This window comes from Anguilla rostrata, chromosome 12 (genome assembly GCF_018555375.3).
Source record: "Anguilla rostrata isolate EN2019 chromosome 12, ASM1855537v3, whole genome shotgun sequence".
NCBI lineage: Eukaryota > Metazoa > Chordata > Actinopteri > Anguilliformes > Anguillidae > Anguilla > Anguilla rostrata.
The window spans coordinates 13,016,353-13,039,203 of NC_057944.1; the positions used below are offsets into that span (position 1 = coordinate 13,016,353).

The 22,851-nt window shown below is 38.6% G+C and overlaps 1 long non-coding RNA gene across 1 annotated transcript in view; it reads right to left on the reverse strand.

The window, feature by feature from the left end:
* Positions 1 to 22,851, reverse strand: part of LOC135236344 (uncharacterized) — a 145,963-nt gene that overhangs the window by 68,680 nt on the left and 54,432 nt on the right. The window contains exon 3 of the long non-coding RNA XR_010324555.1: positions 17,636 to 17,743. This is a non-coding gene — a long non-coding RNA (uncharacterized LOC135236344). The remainder of the gene's footprint in view (positions 1 to 17,635; positions 17,744 to 22,851) is intronic.

The window sequence follows — 22,851 nt, forward strand, 5'->3', positions numbered from 1 at the left end:
TAAACGTTTCCTGTGGACTTGGTTGAAATTTGAACAGCAATATGTTTGACTTCCATGGTTGGTTGCAATGCCACACACAGTAAATAAATAAATAATCAGATTATTTATAAGTGAATAGGCTCAATCCTCACCACCCCCCCCCCGTCCCACTAATTCCCCATTAACCTGTAACAACAAATATAGTATTAAAATAACCCTTACATTCCATGAGTTTTCCCCACTGCTTTTCTCAACTGCTAACCCCCTGTGTTTCATGGCAGAGGTTTCCCAGTGCCACTGCGGACACAATGTGCTTTGAGTCTGGCTTCAGAGACCGTGGGGCCTGTCTCGCTAATTACCAGGTCTGGATCCGATGCGTCATGGTTGGTAAAAGGACATGTTGTTAGCTGTACAGCTGAGTGTTTCTGAGGTTTCTCTGTAGATTTAGCATGACTGTCTGGGAAGTGAAGTGATGCCCCCTAATTAACCCCATGGGGATGGGTCCAAAGCCTGTGCTGGCTGTACCACGCTCCGAGCCCAGCAAGAGTGGAAATAAGCAGCAACCTCCCTGCGTGCTATGTTTTAACCCGGATATCAGGGACAACATAAATACAATTATTTGAATCACATATTCAAATAATACCACCATAAATTAAAAAGGGACTAGGGCCTGAACTCAGTAAGATTTTTCCCTTTACATCGATTTAGAGCGCACAAAGTTTTTCGTTTATTTATTTGTTCTCCTACCGCCAGTTTTGTAAATTCATGCTGGTAATTGCTGAACTTGTCACACTGTGTATGCTGATTTTAGTACCTGCATTAATCTATGAGTTAAAAGGGATTTTGCACTGTAAAAATGGTATCAATTAATTTTCTTACCTTGAGAAATGTCTTGACAATCAGAGCTTTCTGCAGCATATTTTTACATATTTTATTAGACCATCTAAAAGGGTCAACAAAGTCTCATTTCAGAATGAAAATATTTGTTAGAATATTTGTTTGTTTATTAGAATTTTTTGCACTTTTAAATTTTTTTTAATTAAATGTACTAGTAAAATGTTTGAAGCGATCTACCCAAGAAATGCAAATACAGTATAGTGGATTCAGTAAACAAGGGAAAAATGGATGGCTTGAGCCATTCAGTTAAAACTCCCATATCAACAAATATAATTAGTTTCATCCTTGTGAAGCTGTGAACATTTCACTAACTGCCAATATTTCTCCAAGTCTCTTAAACATATATTAATTAAATCGTACTGTCAATAATGAATTGCTCTGATCTGAATCAGCTCTAAAGCAGCCTTCATTCACTAATCAATAGCACGTCCAGGTCTGTTGGATTTAATCTCACTAAACACATACATATCTTACCGGCAGCATACTCAGTAAATTTTAGTGATATAGTCCATGAAGGACCGAGGCCTCAAAGCATTTTACAGACAGTTTGGGCTCAGGGCCCAGGTCCCCTAAGGGCCCATGACCAACGATAAAGTGCTTGTAAATTTTATTACTACATGTTCATAATTTGTTTCATTATTCATTGAATTTTATAGCTGTGGGTAAGTAACATTGAGCCTGACTGTTGGAATTATCACCGTGTGCTTTCCTTACTGTATGAATTAAGAGGAAGTACGTTTGGACCACTAAGAGCTACAAGAGAAACAAGGGAAGCTTCTGCTGCTCAATGCTAGTGACCAGAAAGGGAGATCACGGCTAGCTCTTAGACATGACCCATCTGCGTAGGAATACCGCTGAGAAGCATGGAAGGATATTTTGTGTGGGTGGTAAAGCGGCTTTTAACAGTTCTCTCACTCACAAGCCAGCAGACTACCGCCACGAGTTAACAGATATATAAACAACTGTGGTGGGTCTGTTTTCTTCCAGTTATTGTGCTGAGGTGTTTCCCATTGCGAATCAGTTCGTTTACAGAAAGTGGGGCTGGTCGGGGATGGGTCAGTGATAGGTCGTATGAAAAAGCACAGTACGCAAACACCTATAAACTTTGGGTGGTTTTGCAGTTCCGACTGATCAAAGAAAAGACGAAAGTACCCAAACAAAACTGACACTGCCGTACAGGTAGTAAAAGTTAAACAGGTCTGCATCCTGTCATCTCTCCAAAAAAAACTTTCACATGGAGGCAGCTGTGCTCTGGGGCTCTGCGCAGAGAGAAAAAAAACTCACTAATAAATCAACTAACAGAGTTTATATGATTTTGGTTGGGACCAAATGTACTCCATTAGGGTTTTATTTTACACTGAACATTTTACTGTATGCGTCTCACCTCCATTAGAGAGCAGTTTGCACAGCCTCCTGCCAGTGCACTAGAACTCATTCATCATTTGTCAGTTATAGAATCTGTAAAACGTGTTAAAAGGATAAAGGTTTTCCAGACAAATTATCTGATTTATGCCGATCCTGTGCCCATTACCCCATTATTCCCCATATCACAGTTTTGCTGCAAAGCTGTCCCTGAGATGTACAAAGCCCCCAAATCAAAGAGTAAAAAGGTTTCCATTGCAGTACACTAGATACTGGCCGGATAAACTTGTTTTCAGTGGAGATAAGGGCAGCTTATCTTTACTAGAAATGGCCTGCTGAAGAAAAGGAAGTTCACATTTATTTAGTTTGTAGGGCAGGAAAAGAAAAAACTCTGCCAGAAACAGATTTAAAAAAAAAAAAAAAAAGATATGGCATGGCATCAAATCTATATACAAATAAATTAATTAATTAATTAATGTTTTATACTGGACTAATTAGTTAACAGTATTGATTCTGCATGTCGGTAGTAAAATCCTGGAAAAGATTTGGGACATCCAAATGAAATTTCTAGCATACAAAGCAGTTGAATGTACTTTGGATATATGTATGTTTATATGAATATATCCAGGCCTAGGCAAAATTTTATTTTCATATAAATCTATTTATTAGTAGTATCAAGGTTTTATAATTTTTTTTTCCAACTGGCTGACTGGCCATGATGGTGTGATGTATTTAGGAGTCCCTCTTTTGTTTTTACAGAAACTGTATGCCAATGATAGTGAATATCTTTAGCAGAATGTAATGGGCAGCTAGTTGCATTTGACTGTCATGCCAACTTCAATAAGAACCATGGGGCAAATTTTATTGTCAATCTCTATACCTCATATTCAGTTAAATCAGGGGTCCCCCAAATGTTAGCACCACATGCCACCAATTTATTGCTAAATGGGCAGTGACACAACCTCAGAATGTCTAATTCCCCCACATTTGTTGAGATCCTGTACCACAAATCAAACATTGATTAAATCTAGTTTAAACAGCAAAGAGACATACTGTCACAGCATTCACTCAGTAAGACAGAACTTTGTATTTATTTTAAAAAAATCATTAATAAAAGGAGTCTTTAATATGCAAAACGCTTTATTTTGTCTCAGCAGGAAGCCATGGCAGCGCCACCTCTAACAATATAAAAGAGAATGAGACTCCCAGTTTAAGTTTAATTTCTCAATTTCTGACTGGCACTTCTGCCACAGAGTCAGACTAAGTCAGATAAAAAGAAATACAACTCAGATAAACCTAAATCATTTTGCACTATAGTAAGGCACACAGCAGAAACAGTTCATCTGTTGTCTGGCAGAACTTTTGACAAACATATGGCAGTCATACCTTATTGTAATTGACCTATATGAATGTAAGTCGACCAGTCAGGGTGCACGTTTTTTCCCCCTCCTGCACTTAGACAATAATGTCAAGATTTCAGTTTGAATACTTCATGTCAGCAGTCATAATCAGTGTTCCTTAAAATGACTTCACATAGTGCACAATTTTTGCAAGGGGACCTGGAATTCATATTCAGTTCTAAGGCCAGATTTACTAAGCCTTTTCCGACTATTTTCAGACGCTGATATGATGCATTTTGCCCCAGAAACATGCGTCTCGTGTATCTTGTGCTTCTTAAGAGGCGCGTAGGGTTAGAAGTGCAGCATGCGTGTGATCTATGTGAGTCATCGCAAGGTACGCTTAAGGGAGGACCACACAAATAACGGAGAGATATTGTAAGCCTGGCTGTTTATGTATTCCGTAACATTTACCACAGTTAGCTAAATTAACGAGGGCCAATTTGCGTGTGACATTTCTCTGACTCCAAAGAGCAGGTGTAAAACAAGGCGCAAGATGGAGACACAGGTAGAGGTATTGAAGACGCCCTGAGAGAATCTTTGCAAAAAGATTCACATTATTTCAACTTCCCGAGCAAGAAATCATCAAACACAACAGATTATTAATATGGATTATTATTAATTCATTATTACAGCCAAGCAATAAAGGCTGGATGTTTGTCTGAGAGTAGTCACGACGTTATTAAAAATGTAAAAAAACAATTTTTTTTAAACTGAAAAGAGAGGCAGAGTGTTGAAAACATTATTTTATTTAATTAACCAATAGATTTTATGCGCAGAAATGGGGAAAAAAAAACATGCACAGCTGTGACAACAGTAAAAAGTGTATTTATTTTATTTTATTTTTAATCAGTGGGCAGTTGCCACTGGTACGGTAGGTAAATCATACAAATAAATGCACTGATCGGCTGGTGCATTAAATCACATTTGCCTATCATTTAAAAGAGCGTGCTTTTTGCTTTGCACAGAACATTCAACACAACTTCTAGTTGTTAATATTTTCCCACTGTAGGGAGATGACAATAGCCCTGAAACCTAATTACTACCCCATTTAGCTTGTGAGAAGCTGAAGAACTATAGTCATGTTCTGCCAAAAACAATAAAATAACTTAAGTCTTTCACTACATGACTCTTTTTTGCTCAGAATTATGAGGAGTAGTAGCGATAAGAGTATCAGTATCGATAAGCAGCATTGGTACCTTTAAAATCTTAATCATACCCATCCCTAGTAATTATACCTCATAATTCTACTATCAATATCTGTGACTAAATATGGAAAAAATATACATATATCTTACCATTTGTTTTACACGTAAAGATGTTCATTTTAAGACTGAGCGGTCAATTACTGTCTTGAACAATCCATTTGCTAAAACAGTTATAATTTTTATTCAGTTTTGGATAGGTTTTTGGACCTGCAGATATCATAGACCTTCACAGTTTCATGAATCAAAACTGTTGATTTGTAGTGAAATATATAATAATGTTATGATTCGCAGCAATGCACAAAGCTGGCTAGATTTAGAGACATTAAGAGGTACCAGAATGCACTGATTACCTTTTGCTTCATATATCTTTTATAGGTCTCCATATCACCCTCAGATTTTGCACACTGTTGTCGAGGAGTTTACGATCCAGAACAAACTAAAGGACATCTTCATTTAACTAAAAGGCTGAAAATTGGTGAGATTTGGAATATGAATGAAGGGGTTAATGACTGAAGAACAGTGCCATTAAAATGTAACAAATCAACTATCTCCACCTTTCAAATTTAAGCCTTACTTTTCTGTCTTGAGATGAATTTGAAATACCCTTCATAGATCAAGCCAGTTTAGCTTTTTTTTTCCTCAATCTGTCCATATACAGGGAAATGAATGATAAATTGCATCATGTAGCAATTACCAATCACCAGCTTGTAATTATCAAAATCAGACGCTCAAAATCAGACTAATTGATTCTCCAGAATCAATGGAATCACTGCTGTCTGTCTTTGTGGGGCAGGAAAGTGTGCTGGCTGACAGTATCTGCAGTAAGTAAGTAAATAAATAAATAAATAAATAAATAAATAAATACAATGTTCCATGATTTTGATTTATTCTCATCATGTCTACATCCTACAGCCTAGACACTTAAAATCTGGGCCTGCTGCTGCTCTTCTCCACCTAGTTGTCCATTGATTAATGATTAATATCACTGATTAATGTCACTGATTGGCCAGAACCCGCTCACTTGGTGTCCCAGGTCTAAATCAGTCCGTGATTACAGCAGAATAAAAAACCAGCAGTGCTGCGGGGCTCAAGGGCCAGATTTGAGTATCCCTGTACCAAGAACAATCCAAGAGAGGGCAGACGCATGTGTTCTCTCCTCGGGAAAAAAGGCCTCCTATCAGCTGTGCCTTCTTTTCACTCTGTCGTATGTTAGTTGAACTTTGTAATTGTGTTGGAACAATAAACTTCATGTGCATCTTGTCCACGCAGACTGAACGAACTCAATCGACCAGTGTTTGGATCTGGCTGAAAAAAAAACATCACGCATGTGGAAGCTGAATCTCCTTCGTTGTAAAAAAACCATTGCAATATTTGAAAGAGCTCGAAGGTCCTTTATAAATGTGATGCATTCATTACTAAAATAATTCCCGGGCCAAGGTAAGTCAGGAAAGAAAGTATGAATACGGCAAGCAATCATGAAAAATAAATAAATTACAAAAAGCCAGCAGCAAAAATCTCCTGGAAAATTGCTACTTTTGTGTATAGTCATCATAGCAGCTACATCATGAGGCATTATAAAGTAATCACTGGGTTGTGTTCATTACCGCGGCGCGGAAACACAGTCGCAGCAGTAACGGAAAAGAGACATCAGTCACCGGGCCTTTTTAACCTACGGCTGAGCACATTTACCCAGCCTTGAAAATGCAGTGCATGCAATAGCTCTCAAAAGTCCAATGTCTGCCTTGGCTGCAGAATCCCACTGACAGTCCCCTCAAACGCCTATAAATTGTATGTGCTTTGAATCACAACCGTTTTAATGCATATAAATATCTAACCCCCCCCCCCCACTCCCCCACCCCCACCCTTACACACACACACACACACACACACACACAACACACACACGCTCACCCTCCATAATCAGCCAGCTCCCAGATAAACAGAAACAGCAGGTCTTCATAACCTGAAAAGCACTGAAGAAAATCTTAATTTCCATTCATTCCAGTGGTAAATAAACGCCTGCTGCTAGCGACAGCGGGGTCTGGAGAGTGACTTGAACGCCAGAGCAGATCCGGGGATAGATCGCCCGTCAGAAGTGTGTTTGCTCGCTAAATGGAAGCGCGTGCGCAATGAGCATGGCCCGTTTCTCCGAGGCCAACCCCACTCACAGAATTCAGTCCCGGGCCTCTGAGTGGCTGCCCTGTTCATGAGAGATGAAAAAACTAACGAGACCACTTATTATGGATTATCTGTGGCTTCATTTTCAGAGTATATCTGGCAACATAAACAAATCAATCAGATTTATTGTAAACCGAGGGTCAGTGAGAATAACATGGAAGTTGATGGAATGTTGATGGAAGTCATAATTCAAGCATTCACAGATTAGCATCATAATAATTTATGAATGAATTCTGTCAAATAGCTTGAACAACTTGAACAACAAGCAGCAGTAAATGACCAATTATTCCAAGATGGTCCTCCTCAAAATACAACAGAAACAAGGATTCTTAAAATGTCAACATGATATGAGGGTAATATCCTATGTCACAAAGACCTCACTATGAGCAGAGCAGATTGAAGTAGGAAGGGAAAGAAAGAATGACACACCGGGAGGTTATACATAATACATTCAGGGATGTGTATATGAAGCCATCAACCAAATGTGTATACCTGTATACCACAGCTGCACCTTCCAGAGTTATTGAGTTGAAAGAGACCAGAGGAAATATTCAGAAAAAAAAAAAAAACACAGTAGCACAGGAGAATGATGCAGGGACACTGGTGTGGCTCGCCAAGACTTCTGGTGGCAAACAGACTGTTTCTCTGCGCATACATCTATCATTTATGCTGCAGGGCACCTGACACCAAGTCTCACTCTGCTGTGCTAGGGAAATTCAAGTTTTTTATTTTTTGTTTACTGAGGTACAATATTCTCGCAGCTCATTTTCCCTCTTTCTTTTGGCCCGACTTCAGCTTTTCTTTACATTTAGCAGGTTTCCATGTTTTTTAAATGAGCCTCCAGATCGTAATGATAAGCACGAGAAACAGTGATGTATTCAAGAAGCATTGTAATGCTTGCTGGCACGGCTCTTTTTTTATTTCCCATGAGTCCTCGATATTTATGGCCACCTCCACCTTGCTTTTCTCCTAACAGCCAGCAGATGAGTTCCTCTGCATGGAGCCAGTCTAGGGGTCTGTGGCCCTGGTCCTGGAGATTTGCTCCGTCTCTGTTTGCAACTTAGAGTCCACAGCCAGTGCAGACCAGAGACACTAGATGAGGTGTGAGAACCGAGCAATTATTTGGACATTTTTCCAGTGAAATGCATTTCTCAAAGTAAATGCCTTCAAACATTTCTTTGTATTTCTTTTACTTGAATTGAGAATATTTCTAATGTTGTTTTTATTTTATTTTTTAACCAATTTTAATAAATAAAAAAACAGGTATTTTGATTTTTTAAATTATTGTTATCTTCCTCTTTCAGCTAATCGTTCGCATTCATGGGTGTGGTTTGTTCTTACTTTGCCTATTCCTTGGTTGGTATTGTACCTCAAGCCTGTCAATTGACCTTTAGAAAATGTATGATTGACACTGCAGGCCACCAATCCCTGCTTAGGAATGAACAACTTTATAGCTCCGGCAGTGTCTGCAACAATATAGCCGATAGCGGGGAAAAAAGAAAAAAAAGTTGCAAAGCTTCTGAACTTGCAAAACAGACTGCTTTATCCTGAATGTTTTGGGGGTCAGTGGTTTGCTTGCATTTTTGCCATAACTATAGATTGGGATGTGAGAATTACAGGGTTCTTACTAATGTTTTTTTTTGCTAACTCGAAAATGAGTTATGAACAAATAAATTGCATATTTATCATCTTTGCCTATATAGTGGTTAAATTATGTAAAATATATCAAATCCAGGTGTAATTCCCATTTTTAGGAAGTCCTGAGTTATAAAAACCAATGAACCGACAAGAACTTTAAAGCTCAATATCTCAAACAGATACCCATAATTCTCAGTGTCAATAATTTACCTTTCTCCTTCCCCCTTCCTGATAGTATCATAGTCTTCGATTAATGTACTATGCTGAAACATGAATCAATAGACATTAAAGCAGTGCCTGGAGTCAGATTCAGAGTATGAACTGAAGGGAACCAATTAGCAATTGTTTTGGGGCCAAATCAAGAAAATATTTATTGACTTTAATTATAAATGATGGCCTAATCGTAATGAACTAAGATTCACTTGTTGCTAACCCCAGATTTGCATGAGATAAGGAAGGGACTAGCTAAACCAGAACAATGATGGAATAATCCCGTTTTGTCAGATCAACTGCAACAAATCTAACATGATTATTGTGCTTTAGCTGAACCTGTTAATTCCATACTGATTAAGCATTGGCCTGGAAAACATGCCCTGTTGACCTTTTTTTTGTGAAAGACTCACCACATTTAAGAGGTATGAATCCATTCAGTTTCATTGAAATGGGGCCTATGGGGAAATAGCTGCCTGCTATTCCAATGGTAAAAATTATACTGGAGTATAGATTTTATTTGACCTTCGTTTGCCTCTCAGGATGATAGTATACGCAGGTTAAATAGTCTTATTTTCTACTTATTAGCCTGTAAGACCTGAGCTGTCACGACAATACTACAGTTCAGGTCATTGCCCTTGCCTGAATGCAGAGTAAGATCAATGCAGTTAGCTATCTCCTGGAATATGTATCTGAGCAAAATAATAAATAGAGAAATTAGAGGGTGCAAACACCAATCCTGTCTGTTCTGATGTTTGCTTCCTCCAAGAACAGAGGTACTTACTTCCTTGCTGTTTATTGTCATTTACCTGCGTCTGCTTGCATATAGTAGTTTAAACTTTAAAAATCCATGAGTCAATATTTCCAGAGATCAAGTCTAAGATCTCAGCTTAGCTGAGTTTTAATAGCTTTCATATAAGCTTTGTTCTTAAAAACAACTTGGCTCTTGGTCATCATGGGACCACTCTTAGAAATTCAGAGTAGTACCATAGCTAGATCTTTTGCAGACTTTTTTTTTTTTTTTGCATTGCTTCTAGGAAGGTATTCATAGTTTTCCACAATTTGGCTTTGTGTTAAGTTACTCGTGATATACAAAATAAATATTTGATTCGATTGCTTGAATAAATGATTGAACGAGAGCTTTTGTCCTCTGTTACTTCAATAATGCGGCAGTCTTTCAGCAGGCATACCTCTGTGGTTTTGTTGCAGGCATTTGTGAGTGAAACTGTAAAATAATTTTGGCTAAACATTAAACTGAGCCTTCCTTCTGAACATGAACGACAGCGCCCGGTGTCTCATCACTCTAAGCGGTGTTGACAATTGTGTCTCCTCCATCTTGTCAGAAGCCAGCCTTCCTCATTAGACTTTTCTAAATGGCCTCAGACTGGGAAAAGTACTTTATCCCGTAATTCAGCCAGATTTGAAGATGTAGGCTCTTACAAATGGCTCATTAGGCCCCCACTGCTGTGCCACAACCTTTGGATGTACTCCAGTTTAGTTAAAACATTATACAACTTTTACTTACTCTGCCAAAATAAAGAGTCTCCTCTTTCTGGCAGAGCACGTAAGGAGTTGTAAACTATGAACAAGTCACATAATCAGTCTTCAAGAATATAGTGACCACTTCTCTAGCGGTCTGCTAGAATAGGTAATCTTTCATTGCAGCATTTGGGTAACCTTCTGTGTATTCAAGGAGAGCCTACCACTTAACATGATTTAATGTGCTTCTGGTCAATTGGAATGTAGGTACACATGTAATGATGCACACCTGCTTCGCAGTGTAACTAATGACAGTGTGATTAAAATGAGGACAAGAGGCCCCCAAGGTTTATTTTTTAAAAAGTTTTTTCTCCCCACAGTTAGTGAAGGCAAGGCTGTAGGGAGAATGTATTACACCTCTCATCCAGACAAATGTCCTGAGGGTGAGAACAGAGTTTTTCTTTAACAATGGTGCTGATGGACTATGTGCTTTGATATCCAGGATGTCAAATCCACAGAAACCTACCTTTCCAAAGAGCAGCATGATCCCACTTTATATCACAAAACAGCCAGTCTGATGGAATGAATACGCATATTCAGCATTGTCCCCTTAGAAGTATCCTGTATATCCTCTAGTATACACCCACACGATTTACTGCAGTGTACTATACTGGCTTCTTCCACCTCCCATTGTCCCAGGGAATGCGTTGATTGGCTGAAGTACAGTAGTTATAAATTCCTGATCATAATACATGTGACAGTTCCATGGTCGCTTGGCGCCAGAGCGTTCCACCTCGCTGTGGAGATGGCCTCACGCGGCACACCATGACTCTGAAACATCTTTGATCTGAACGCACTGCTGTGCGGGCATCTGTGCTGCCAGGCTGTCTGTTACAACGAGAGGCCATCCATAGTATCCAGAGGAAGAGTGGAAGCTGTCACTAAAGCTCTGATCCAAGGTCGGTGTTCCCAGTCTGTTGTCGTTTTTTTTTTTTTTTGGCTCTACAAATATTTTTATGTCACATGCTCGTGTCACTGGTGTGGCACTATCTTGCCCGAAGGGTCCAGGACTCTCACTTGTAGAGGGAGAGAGCAAGAATGGTGCTGGACAATTTCTGCCAATGGGTAGGTCTCCTCATGTGACTGCCAAAATGTTGGGGATCTAATTTATCTTCTGATTTAACCAGTGTTTAATGTTATTCATGTATTGTTTTTTTGTTTTGCCTCTATAATCCAGAACATTGGATTTTAAATAGTGAATATGAGGTTAAATTTCATATTGTCAGCTTTAATTTGAGGGTATTTACATCCTTACCGGGTAAACTGTGTACACATCACTGCTGTTTTTATACATATGGCCAAAACAAACTGAGTCACACAAGGAATGAATGCAACACTGCACCTCTTAGGTGCATTAGGGAGCCGGCAGAGCATTATAAGCTGAGGAAGGATTTTTAAGTAAGTGAGAGTGAATGGTGTGAAAGGGTTCATTTTAAAAATCAACTCAAGAGTTCAGTTTCAACTCTCAGAGAGAGTTAAAAGTTCAACTCCATGTTCCAGGGAGTTTATTCCAAAATTTACTGTTCATAGCGCTGAAGGATGTGAACAAAAAACACTTAACACAGACCGTGAATGGAGGAAGTGAATGAAGACGGTTCAGGTTTGTGGTCTAGAACAACAGGAATGGATCTCAGACATCGGATATAATGTGTACCAGCCACATACATTTCCCAGTCAGCATAAACAAAGGTTGGACAAAAAAATTATCTGCAGTGGCCTTTTAAATCCATACCCATACTTCACTTCACACAATGTTTTCAATCAAAATAATGTGCTGGTGCACTTTCACTTGAAAACAATGATGCAACAGCCCAGGGGTCACTTGAATTTGCTAATGTGCAGTAAAGCACTCTGGAAGTGTGTTTAGCAGGCACCGAAAAAGGAAAAAAAAACCCATATGATCAAAGAGACTGGCATATTGTGTGGTCTGAGAGCCAAGCACTTATATTCCAGTGCAGATGAAAGAGCTTGCTTTGAGGCATACCCTAGAGAAAGCTTGCATTTGCCAGTGTCACATCCTGTCAATAATTGAGCGAGTGGTGAAACTATCCGTGAATATTTAAAAGTGGAAATTCTGACAACAGGTTGCACGGCACAGAGATAGATGGGGGGGAAACTGGGATAAATTAAGAGTTTTGAAAATCAGTCAGAACTCCTGTGCAGCAGTGTAATGGGCACCACTGGAGCATGCAGGATGAGTCCTGTTTAAAAGCTAAGCTCAATGATGTCAGTATTAGGGGATCCGTCGTTATTCACAAGACAAAACAACAAGTTGCAGACAAACTCACAACTGTGTTGAAAAGGATAGCAGACTAGCTGACTTACTCTCGTGTATCCAAAACTGTTTCTGTGTTAATAAGAAAAAAATGGCTCCCTCTCTCCGCAAATTACAGTGAAAGGGCAAAATATTTAGAAAGTTTTGTATTTTAAATACATAGGTGTTATCAAGGATAGTACCTTAAGTTTCAAGAAACATGTAATGTTTAAACGTGTGGATCGATTAAATATACCTTGGCCCAAATTAGATTCATGTGACATCAAATGAGCACAGATGCAGCAAAGGTGAACATGCACGCAATGGAATTTTTTCATTTAGCATATTGTACTACCTGGTTACAGGAAAATGATAATACTTTTAAACCAATTTGTACCTTTTATAAACAAATGCTGAATGTATTTGGCTGGAAAAAAAACTATATCTAATCATCACTGCAGTATCTATAAGAGGCATAATCTCCTGACGCTCAATAATTTCATTTTCACGTGAAATCTCTGCTCATTATATAAGATTATTCATGCCTTAGCTCCACCATCTCTCAAACAATATGTAAACAGCAACCCTTGTTTTAGATTAACCAGTTCAACCGGTAGAGGTGATTGCTATACACATTTTTGGTCACCAACATTTGGACAGCCTGATTTTTCAATTAGAGTAGTAGAGATGTGAAATACTATACCAATCCATATTAGACAGCTACACAGCATTTACAGTAGCGCTAAAACAATGGCTGAGACAAAATCAGATGCGTAATGCATGTCAGTTTAGAAGGCTAAAAAATGGTCTGCGTGGCTTGAAGTGAATTTATGATTCTGTGATGGTGTAGGCATCGTGACTTTGGTGTTTGCTATTTGTGTCGTGTTGCTGTCTATGATTTTTTCACCTGCTCTTAATGCTGTAACGTATGAACTTATGATTGTGTGCTAAGGCAGGATTTATACAATAGGGCTAATAGGTATTTTAAATCTGCAAATATTTCTCAGGGGATGATACCTATTTCAAAAGCACTAAAATCCAACTTGCAAGGATTGATCATTTAAAGATATCCTCCATCCAACCAGCATTTAACAGCCAGGCTTTTAAGCTTATATGACAAGAAGCAAAGATAATACAACAGAAACTTTCTTTTAATAAAAAAAAAGGCTAGAATTTAAATGGCAGGGTACATTTCGTTTCCCACGGAGGCTTGTGCTTACAAATAGCATATAATTATACTTTTTTTTTCCCCCCAGCCTCCCAATGAAATGAGACCGCCCAATGAAATGTTATGCCTATCCGTGTTTATAATTTCTATAAATTGAGTCTTAATCATTCATAACATGTCCCAGTTCACAGCCAAAGATTCACATCTAATCAGAGCAAGAGGCACGCAGACTGATCGTTACTAGGTCTGCACCATCAATTTGTGCCACTCCATTCACAATGTATCATTAATGGAGACAATGAAACTGATAAGCAATTTACATAACCTAATGTCCTTTAAATAGTTCCTTATAGGATTTTAATGTAAGAGAAATGGAATGGGCACCTCACATAAAAATCAGTTTCAATTACAAAAGTGGTTATTAAAATTAAGAAAATTACGAGAATTACAAGGTGATGATGATGTAGTCATTTAAATAATCTTACTTCTGAATTATTCAAATTACAATTATGAAGGGGACAGGAATGGTCTTATGATTATTAGTTATTATCCTATTTCATTAACAATTCTGTACAAGCCACTAATTGTGATCAAAGATGCCAATAGATTTGAAAGCTACATCTATAAATGTACACGTACACACACACACACAGTGCCAGGAAAGACTAAAAGGATTTAACGCTAAGCGAATCTAAAAAGAAGCAAAAAAATCTCTGTCCAGGCTGTCACAACTTGACCGCAGGCAGTTTTAAATAAACAGGATATGTGCAATTGTATTCGATCAATTTAAATACATAATGCTTAGCCTACCCATCAATCAAGAAGAGGGGCAGGGATGTTGACTTGTTTACGTAGAAGCAGGTTTTTACCGACTTCTACATCATGAATGTGGGCGAAACACAACTTACATTTATCACCTTTGGGTGGCTGTGCATGGCTCTTTTGTTGCACAAAACGTGGTGGTAGGTCTTAATTTGATTTTTTTTTCTTTATATGACTAATGCGATGTTGAATGGAAACAGTACACTTGGCTTTAAACAAGGGTCATCGTTTAAATCTGTCCGCTGAATATCAGATTTATTTTTCTCTATTTCACTCACTGTCTGTAGTTAATAAATGAAAAAAAGTGCATGCCTTCCGGTTGAAAGTGCAATTCGAGTTAAATACGCATGAAAAAGTAATACATGAATTTCTTTCATTCAGCCAATAACGTGTAATGAGTACTGTCCTGACATTGCCAGAGGGCAAGGTCACTCTTCACAGCCTTTTGGCCTACATATTTGAAAGATCAGCAAAGGAAAAAAGAAATCCTCTTTCTCAAAGCACAGATGTACTCAGATGTACTCAGGAAGAGAAAGAGGGCCTGATGGCTCTTTCCACATTTCCCTCAAAATTGATTTCCAGACCAGCCGAGGACTAACATGCTGATGCTCATGGTTTTCGGAGAGAGTTCCACTCTTTTGAACCCAATACATTCCGGTTCCGGCTGGCAGGGTTCTTGGGAAATTAGATGGCGAAATAACCCTGCACACCTCTTCTCCCAGCTCAGTGGAGCAGCGCCCCAACACCCCCGTTTCCCTGCTTCCCGCCGTTACCTGAAACGGCCGTCTGTTTGCTAGCGCAGGTAACTCAGGGCTCCACTGCAAGGCTCCCTCCGCTCTCCTGGGAGAGCTGACATTAAAAGCAGCATTCCCAAGGGTGACGGGCAATCACCTGATGCAGCCGTTGGCTAAGAACCACTCAGACGTGTTCCATAAACAACATCTGTCTTTCCCATGAACTTGGCAAGGAATATGCATTGTGAGTGTGTGTGTGTGTGTGTGTGTGTGTGTGTGTGTTGCTAACACAGTGCCTTCCTCCCCAGAAGCAGTCTTGCATCGTTTAATGACAATATGATCCATGTAATTCATCATCATAAATGAAATATATCAGCTTACTCATAAATCTGTCTCTCTCTCTTTTCTTACCTGTCTAGTTCTCTTTAGGTTCTCTTTAATCATCCATCTTCAGAAATTTGTTTAATACTTGTTTAAAAAAAAAATATATCAAATTTACTTTTGTTTAAGTTGCCAATCCCCTTACCATTTATTGAAGATAAAGCAAATAAAATGAATCCAATTAGATGCCAGGATATCCGCGCAGCACACGTTACCTTGGAGATATATCCCCATAAAAAGTGAGTCAGCTCCATGATATGGAAAACCCTGGGTTAAACCTTAAATTAGCTGGCTAACCTCACAATCTGGCTTTATAGTATACCCCACCCTCCTCCCTCACTTGGGGACTGACTCAGGTAAAAATCCTTATCTTTATAAATAATAGACAACCTGTAGGTTTACTTGGAGGACCGGGTTTCAATATTTTAAATATAATTTCAGATAGTTCAGGGTTTACCCCTCGTGGAGAGCTTTGCGATTCTGTAAGGTGCTATGTAAAATCTATTATTATTATTATTATTATTATTATTATTATTATTATAGAAATTGTACTTTATTACTTGGACATACCCAGTCAAGAGTCAATGAATAACAAAGGCTAATAGCTCAAACTATTCTACCTGCCACCTAGTAATTAATAGCCTCTTCTGAATACATCTGTCCTTTTGGCATGGAATGCCAGCTGCAATTATCCTAGTGTCAGCCATCATACCCATCAACCGAGAATTCACTCGCGGAAATGACACGTTTTTCCCAGAGAGGTGAAAGCTACTCAGACATGATGCGAATGAAGACCAGCAGGTATAATTAAAATGTAGAAACAGCAGCAAAATGCTACATGTGAAGAGTGAGAATTATAAAGACAGTAGAATTACCCACATGTTCCTGCAGACCATGTGACCACAGAATTTTTAGGAACCTGAAGTGAAAGGTGTGGTCTGACAAATAATTTTTTATTACAGTACTGTTAGTAATGAGATCTTTTTCCCAATGCGAAAATACCACGTCTGATCTTTGAATTCAGTTCACTTTTACACTCCTTTGTTCACCAATGTATACAATCCTATGCCATGGCAGTACTGAGTCTTCTAAAATTTTCCTGACTTCTCACCCGTTTTGTAGTTCCATGATTTACATTACATTACATTACAGGCATTTGGCAGACGCTCTTATCCAGAGCGACATACAACAAAGTGTATAACCATAACCATGATCCACAGTAAATGTGTATGCATTACCATGGGTTGGGCAAAATAGGACCAAGACCTCTGAACTGAAACAGACGTCTTGGTCCTATTGTGTCCTCTTTTTTTTGGTATTATTAATGCACTTATATGAACAGTGAAAATATACGGCAGACAAGCAAGAAATTGTGCATCGCATCAAGGCTGTATTTCCACAAACACATGCTGCTACTACAATAATACTCTCATATGCAAATCCATTGTAGAAAAATTGATAATTATGTACTTGTGTGATTTTTCATGTTATATTTACAAAAACAATGCATAGTGGCAATTGGCATATTGGCAGTTCTGCCGTTCCTGCAGATAAAATATCATATCACGCGATATGTAAGTAAAAACAGAAGAGCAACTCTTCCTCAGGTGAGAATGTCAATGCAGGATGTGATCAGACTGTGTCAGCAAGAACAGTCTGTCAACAACTGCAGGATATTATACAGTAGTAGGGTTTCACTGCAAAAACCACTCATTACAAAAACGAGTGCACATTTGAGAGTTCAGTGTTGCAAAAATCATAGGCAGTGGTCTACAGAGAAGGGGAAAAGGTGATATGGTCATCCTTCACCATATTCTCGGCAAGTGGGTGAGTGCATGTGTGGCGTACACCAAGAAAATAGTACAGACCTGAATGCTTGACCCCTACAGTGAGGGGGTTCGGTGGCTGTGATATGCTGTGGGGGGCATTTTCCTGGCATGGTTTAGGTCCACTTGTCTCCTCAGAGGGAAGGGTCACTGAAAATAATTTTTTTTAAAAGTTATTCTGAGTGATCTCCTTTATCCTATGATGGAACATATATATCCTGATGGGAGTGATCTCTTCCAGGATGGAAATTACCCCATCCACAGGGAACAGGGGGTTACTGAATGGTTTGATGAATACGAAAATGATGTGAATCCTATGCTATTGCCTTCACAATCACCAGATCTCAACCCATTGAAACACCAATGGGAGATTTTGGACAGACACCTGTTATACAGTGCTCTCCACTACCATCATCAAAATAGCAAATCAGGGAATTCCTTTTGGAAGAATGGCGTTCCAGCAGAATTCCAGAGAATCTATGCCAAGGCACACTGAATCTGTTCTGGTGGCCTTGCTAAGACACTTTATATTGGTTTTTCCTTTAATTTCTCTCCCATCTGTATAAATTATTTAGTTTATGTCCATTTAAAAAAAAAAAGGTAAAACATTTATCTTGTTGGTCATGTGTTCAGGTCCGTGGCAATGAGGTGAGTTGTTACAAAATGAACACGATAGAATATTTGATTATTTTACATTTGTTGTGTACAATTTTGTTGGTTTTCATCAATGTAAAGCAACATATACTTCTATGTCTTGGAAATCCATGTCCAGCCAACCATTATCCATTGCTGCTTATCCTGGTCAGAGTTGCGGGGGGGTGCTGTAACCTATCCCAGCATGCATTGGGTGAGACGCAGGAATACACACTGGACAGGTTGGCAATCTATTGGAGGGCACTCAAACCACTGCCTGCATGTCTTGGGACTGTGGGAGGAAACTGGAGTACCCACGCAAACATGGGGAGAACACGCGAACACAGAAAGTGTTACCCACTGCACCACCATGCCGCCCTGGAACTCTGTGTTACACATTTAAGGTTACTGTGTCATTCAAGGACATTTTCAGACCACTTCCAAACACATTCTGTTTTCACATAATTTTATCTACAGGTCACTGACCAAATGCATACTTATTAAATAAATTATGTTCTCCATAGTCGGACATTTTCCTTTCAATTTGATTTTTAAACTAGTTCTGCTTTTCTGGGTTGGCACTATATATTTGTTATGAAATATTTTTCATGAAAAAAATGGACAAATCATCTGTCATAATTCAGTTTCTGAACAAAAGCTTGTTTGGAATTTTCCGAGATGGGCACATTTTCCAGCACAAAAAAGCTTTCAGAGCAACGGAAATGGGGCCAGATATAAATTATGCATTTTATTTTGTTTTTATCTTTAGCTTTCATGCTGTTCTTTTGTGATTGAACTTATTAGCTGGGATTTTCTCTTTACCCCAGTTGTAGCTGTGGAATTGTATCTCAGTTTGCCATTTTCTCATTCATACTGAGATCTAATTTATGAAATTCAGAAAAAATAAAAATAAAGTTCTCACAAATGTCTCCTTCAGGGAGAATTTTCACAATAAGCTTTAATTGTCAAACTTATATATGTCCTTTGCCTTCAGTGGTGGAAGCATGGGGGGGTAGCACAGGGAAGTATGCTCAGAGGTAGATTCACTCTAAACTCAATAAGATTCAGTTTTTCAGTTTAAAGTGAAAGATCACAACATACGTTACAAATCAAGGCGTAAAAAGAATAAAAGAGCCAGACACAAAAGAGTTAGGAACATATAAGCTGTGAAAATGAATTAAATAAGCTGTTAATAATGATGGAATAAAATCATAAATGAGAATTAATACACAAAAACTGCTAAAACTGAACACACAAATAAACAGATACAAATTAATTGCCAGGGGTATTAAAAGACTGAGGTCAGTGGAGGTATAAGAGGCTATAAAAAGTGTGTTTCCCGTGTGATTTTAAAATTGTGACAGTTTCTTATTCCCTAACTATAGCAGGAAGACATACAGTGGGAGTTTGGCAAGAGAAGGACCGACCACCCGCCAACATTTTGGAAGTGCTGGGATTAGTCAACTGGCCAGCGTCATTGGAGTGTAGGGCACAGGCTGGAATATAGAGCTAACCCATGTAATGCTGTATAGGAGGACTTTCATCTCAGTCCAATATTGTACTGGAGAAAATGCAGCAATGCAAGGATGGGAGTAATGTGTTCTGTTTGCAGTCAGGATTCTAGCTGCTGAGTTTTGGATAAGTTACAGTTTACTGAGTGTAGCACTTGAGCACCCAAACAGCAGTGCATTATAGTAGTCTAACCAGGATAAATACATGAACCAGTTTTTCAGCATCCTGCATGGAGAGGAATACATCACAGTTTTGAAATATTGTGTACATGATAGAAGGCTACTTAAATGTTCTTAAAGGGGCAGTTCTCCGAAAAATGTAAAATAAAGCAATATTTCCACTTACCGGTGTGCTATCTATCCATCCAGATACAGTAGTTTTGCTGAGATTTGACAAGTTTTCTAGATATCTGTGCACCCTGATACTATGGACCTCAACAGGGCCATTGTTTGTAGCACTCAATGCGCCAAAAAGTTACATTAGAAAAACTCATTGGCAATGTGTATTTTCAAGTATAATGACATGGTTACTCATGAAAATCCACAGACCTTTTTGTGCACGGTTTCATCAAGAACTATTTTCTACCAAAGTATGCCAACTGTGCATATCCACGAAAACCGAAGCTACCAAACACCCAAAAAGCATCTGGTTTTGTTTCAACATGGTTATCCAGGTAGAGGACAAATCCAAGCGTCTCACCATGTTTTGAGGTATAACTTTACAGCTGTAAATTTTAATGGTTAGAATGGAAAATTTAGATTTTTTATTTTAGGTATTTTGGATATAGCTCTATCATTCTTCAAAATGCTGCTGCCAAGGTTATGTTTTTTTTTTGTGCTTGCCCTTGGAAATTTCTGTGAGAAATATCTTATTTTCAGTGTTCTTTTGCTACACTGTGAGTGCTGGCCTCCAATGTTGGAAAGGTTTTATGTAAGGTATTGTTGAAGAATATGTTCTCTACTGAGAGTAGTGGGGGGACTAAAATGCCTTCTGTTGTTTGGACTGTTATTGCTTGGTTCAAAGCATGCTGTTAACAGTCGGGCACAGTAGAACTTCACATTTCAAGCATCCAAGGTAAAAGAAATCATAGGCTAATCACATCCCCATTTAAAAAGCTCCATTACCAAATGGTATTGTTTGCTTTTTTAACTGACAAGCTCAGACAATGTAAATTGTATGAAATCTAAGCAAACATGCTCAGCATTAATCAATGATGAAAAAGACAGGGCTTCACAAAGCGAATCACTGGGCTTTGTCATGTAATATGTGTTTTCCCAAGAATTTACATAAACAAAAAGGACTTTTCAAGACTTTAACAGGCTATTAAAGGCTACTCCCTGCACAGGGGCCATGCTTGTCCACCTAGGTTTGCATCTGGCAACATGCAGGCCCACCAGACTATGCACTGAGCTACAGTGCTGTGAAAAAAATATTTGCCCCCTTCCTGATTTCCTCTATAACCACATATTTGGTACACTGAATGATGATCATTCACCATAATGTAATATTAGACAAAGGCAAACTGAGTAAACACAACACACACATTTTTTAATTATTTTATTTATTTAAGGAAAAAAAAAACTTCTTTGTGCATCTAGAGACTGATGACGGTCTGATGGAACTGGTCTGGCCGAAACGTTCATTGTTCGGGTGTTCGTTTGCTCTACTTTACGAGCATTATGGACTTTCAAATAAATTACGTTTCTGCTGAATCCTCTTCGGATACCCTCCATTTTTATACGCTAGTGTGCGGGTATTTATTTTCCGAACCTTTTCTTTGTGCATCCAGACACTGATGAAGACCAGAACATTCATTGTTTGGTTGTTCTTTTCGAACACTATGGACTTTACAATACTTCTGCTGAAGCCTCCTCTTCAGATTTATTTCCATTTTTATACACTAGTGTGCAAGTCTCTCATTTTTCCACGTTGGATCACATTAGGCCAATGCACCTGGTTTTATGCTTCAGATCCATGTGGGTAAAGACAAAGGTGCAAAAGTTCTTTACAGTGTTCCATATTATTAGTGTAGCCAAAGTCAATACAGAGCTCTCTAGACTCTGCAGAAAGGGCACAGAGAGAAATTTAACAGCCCAAAATACTTAAATAACAAAGCTGTGGGCTGACTGCATCATACATTGATTCAGAATTGACTGCGTCTCCAAAGCTGGGTAGGCAGTGCAAACACCAGAGCTCCCACAGAGAATTTGACTCGCTGAAATTTCAGAGGAAACCAATAGTACTAACATACTAATACTGCTTAGACCAATCATTTATTTTATTTATTTATTTATTTATTTTGTAGGGTACTGGTAAGGGTAATATGAATCAAAATAGAAATATGCCAAGTATTTTCTTTTTTTAATGAGGAACATTCCATCAAGTAGATTTTATGTCTCAATTAATATAATATAATTAATATAAATGTCCATGGTATTTCAAATTAATACATCTTAATTAATCATTTATTCCCAACAGATTTCAAACACCTCACATTCCATTGCAACCGACACAAGTACCAATTGCTATGACTCACCATGTTTGGGTCATTTCCTGGTTTCATTTCCTGCTCAAATAGCCCTATGTAAGCGTTGTAAGTTGTTGCCCAATTGCTGTATATTATCATTTATTTTGTTTTTTAAATGTATACTGTGTTGAGCCCCTGTTTAAATAAACAATGACTTGACTTGATGTGCTATGGGTATATCAGTTGAAATGCACTGTCTGCAATAATAAAATCATTTAAAGGGCACATTTTACTGGCTGCTTGCTCTTTTGGGGAAGGTAAGAAGGGAGCATCTCAGCCTTGCTGAACCCACCCCCCATTTCCCTCCCCCAGGGCAGAGTGGGGGTCTGTGGCCATGTCATTGTACGTTATGCAGCTTTTCCCTTATGCAGGCATACAACAAGGCTTCATTGAGGAAGTACAGGGAGTAAGACCATCTCTTGCAGTAAATGCTGCTAGCAGGCTGGCCTCTCAATGACATGTACATATGGAGCCATCCACTTCCTCATACGTCTCTTTCTCGCAGTTACCACGTAAAATTGGAACTGCTGTTCAAATATCTTCCTCAAATAACAATGAGAGTGAAAAACTGAATTGTTAGACGGTG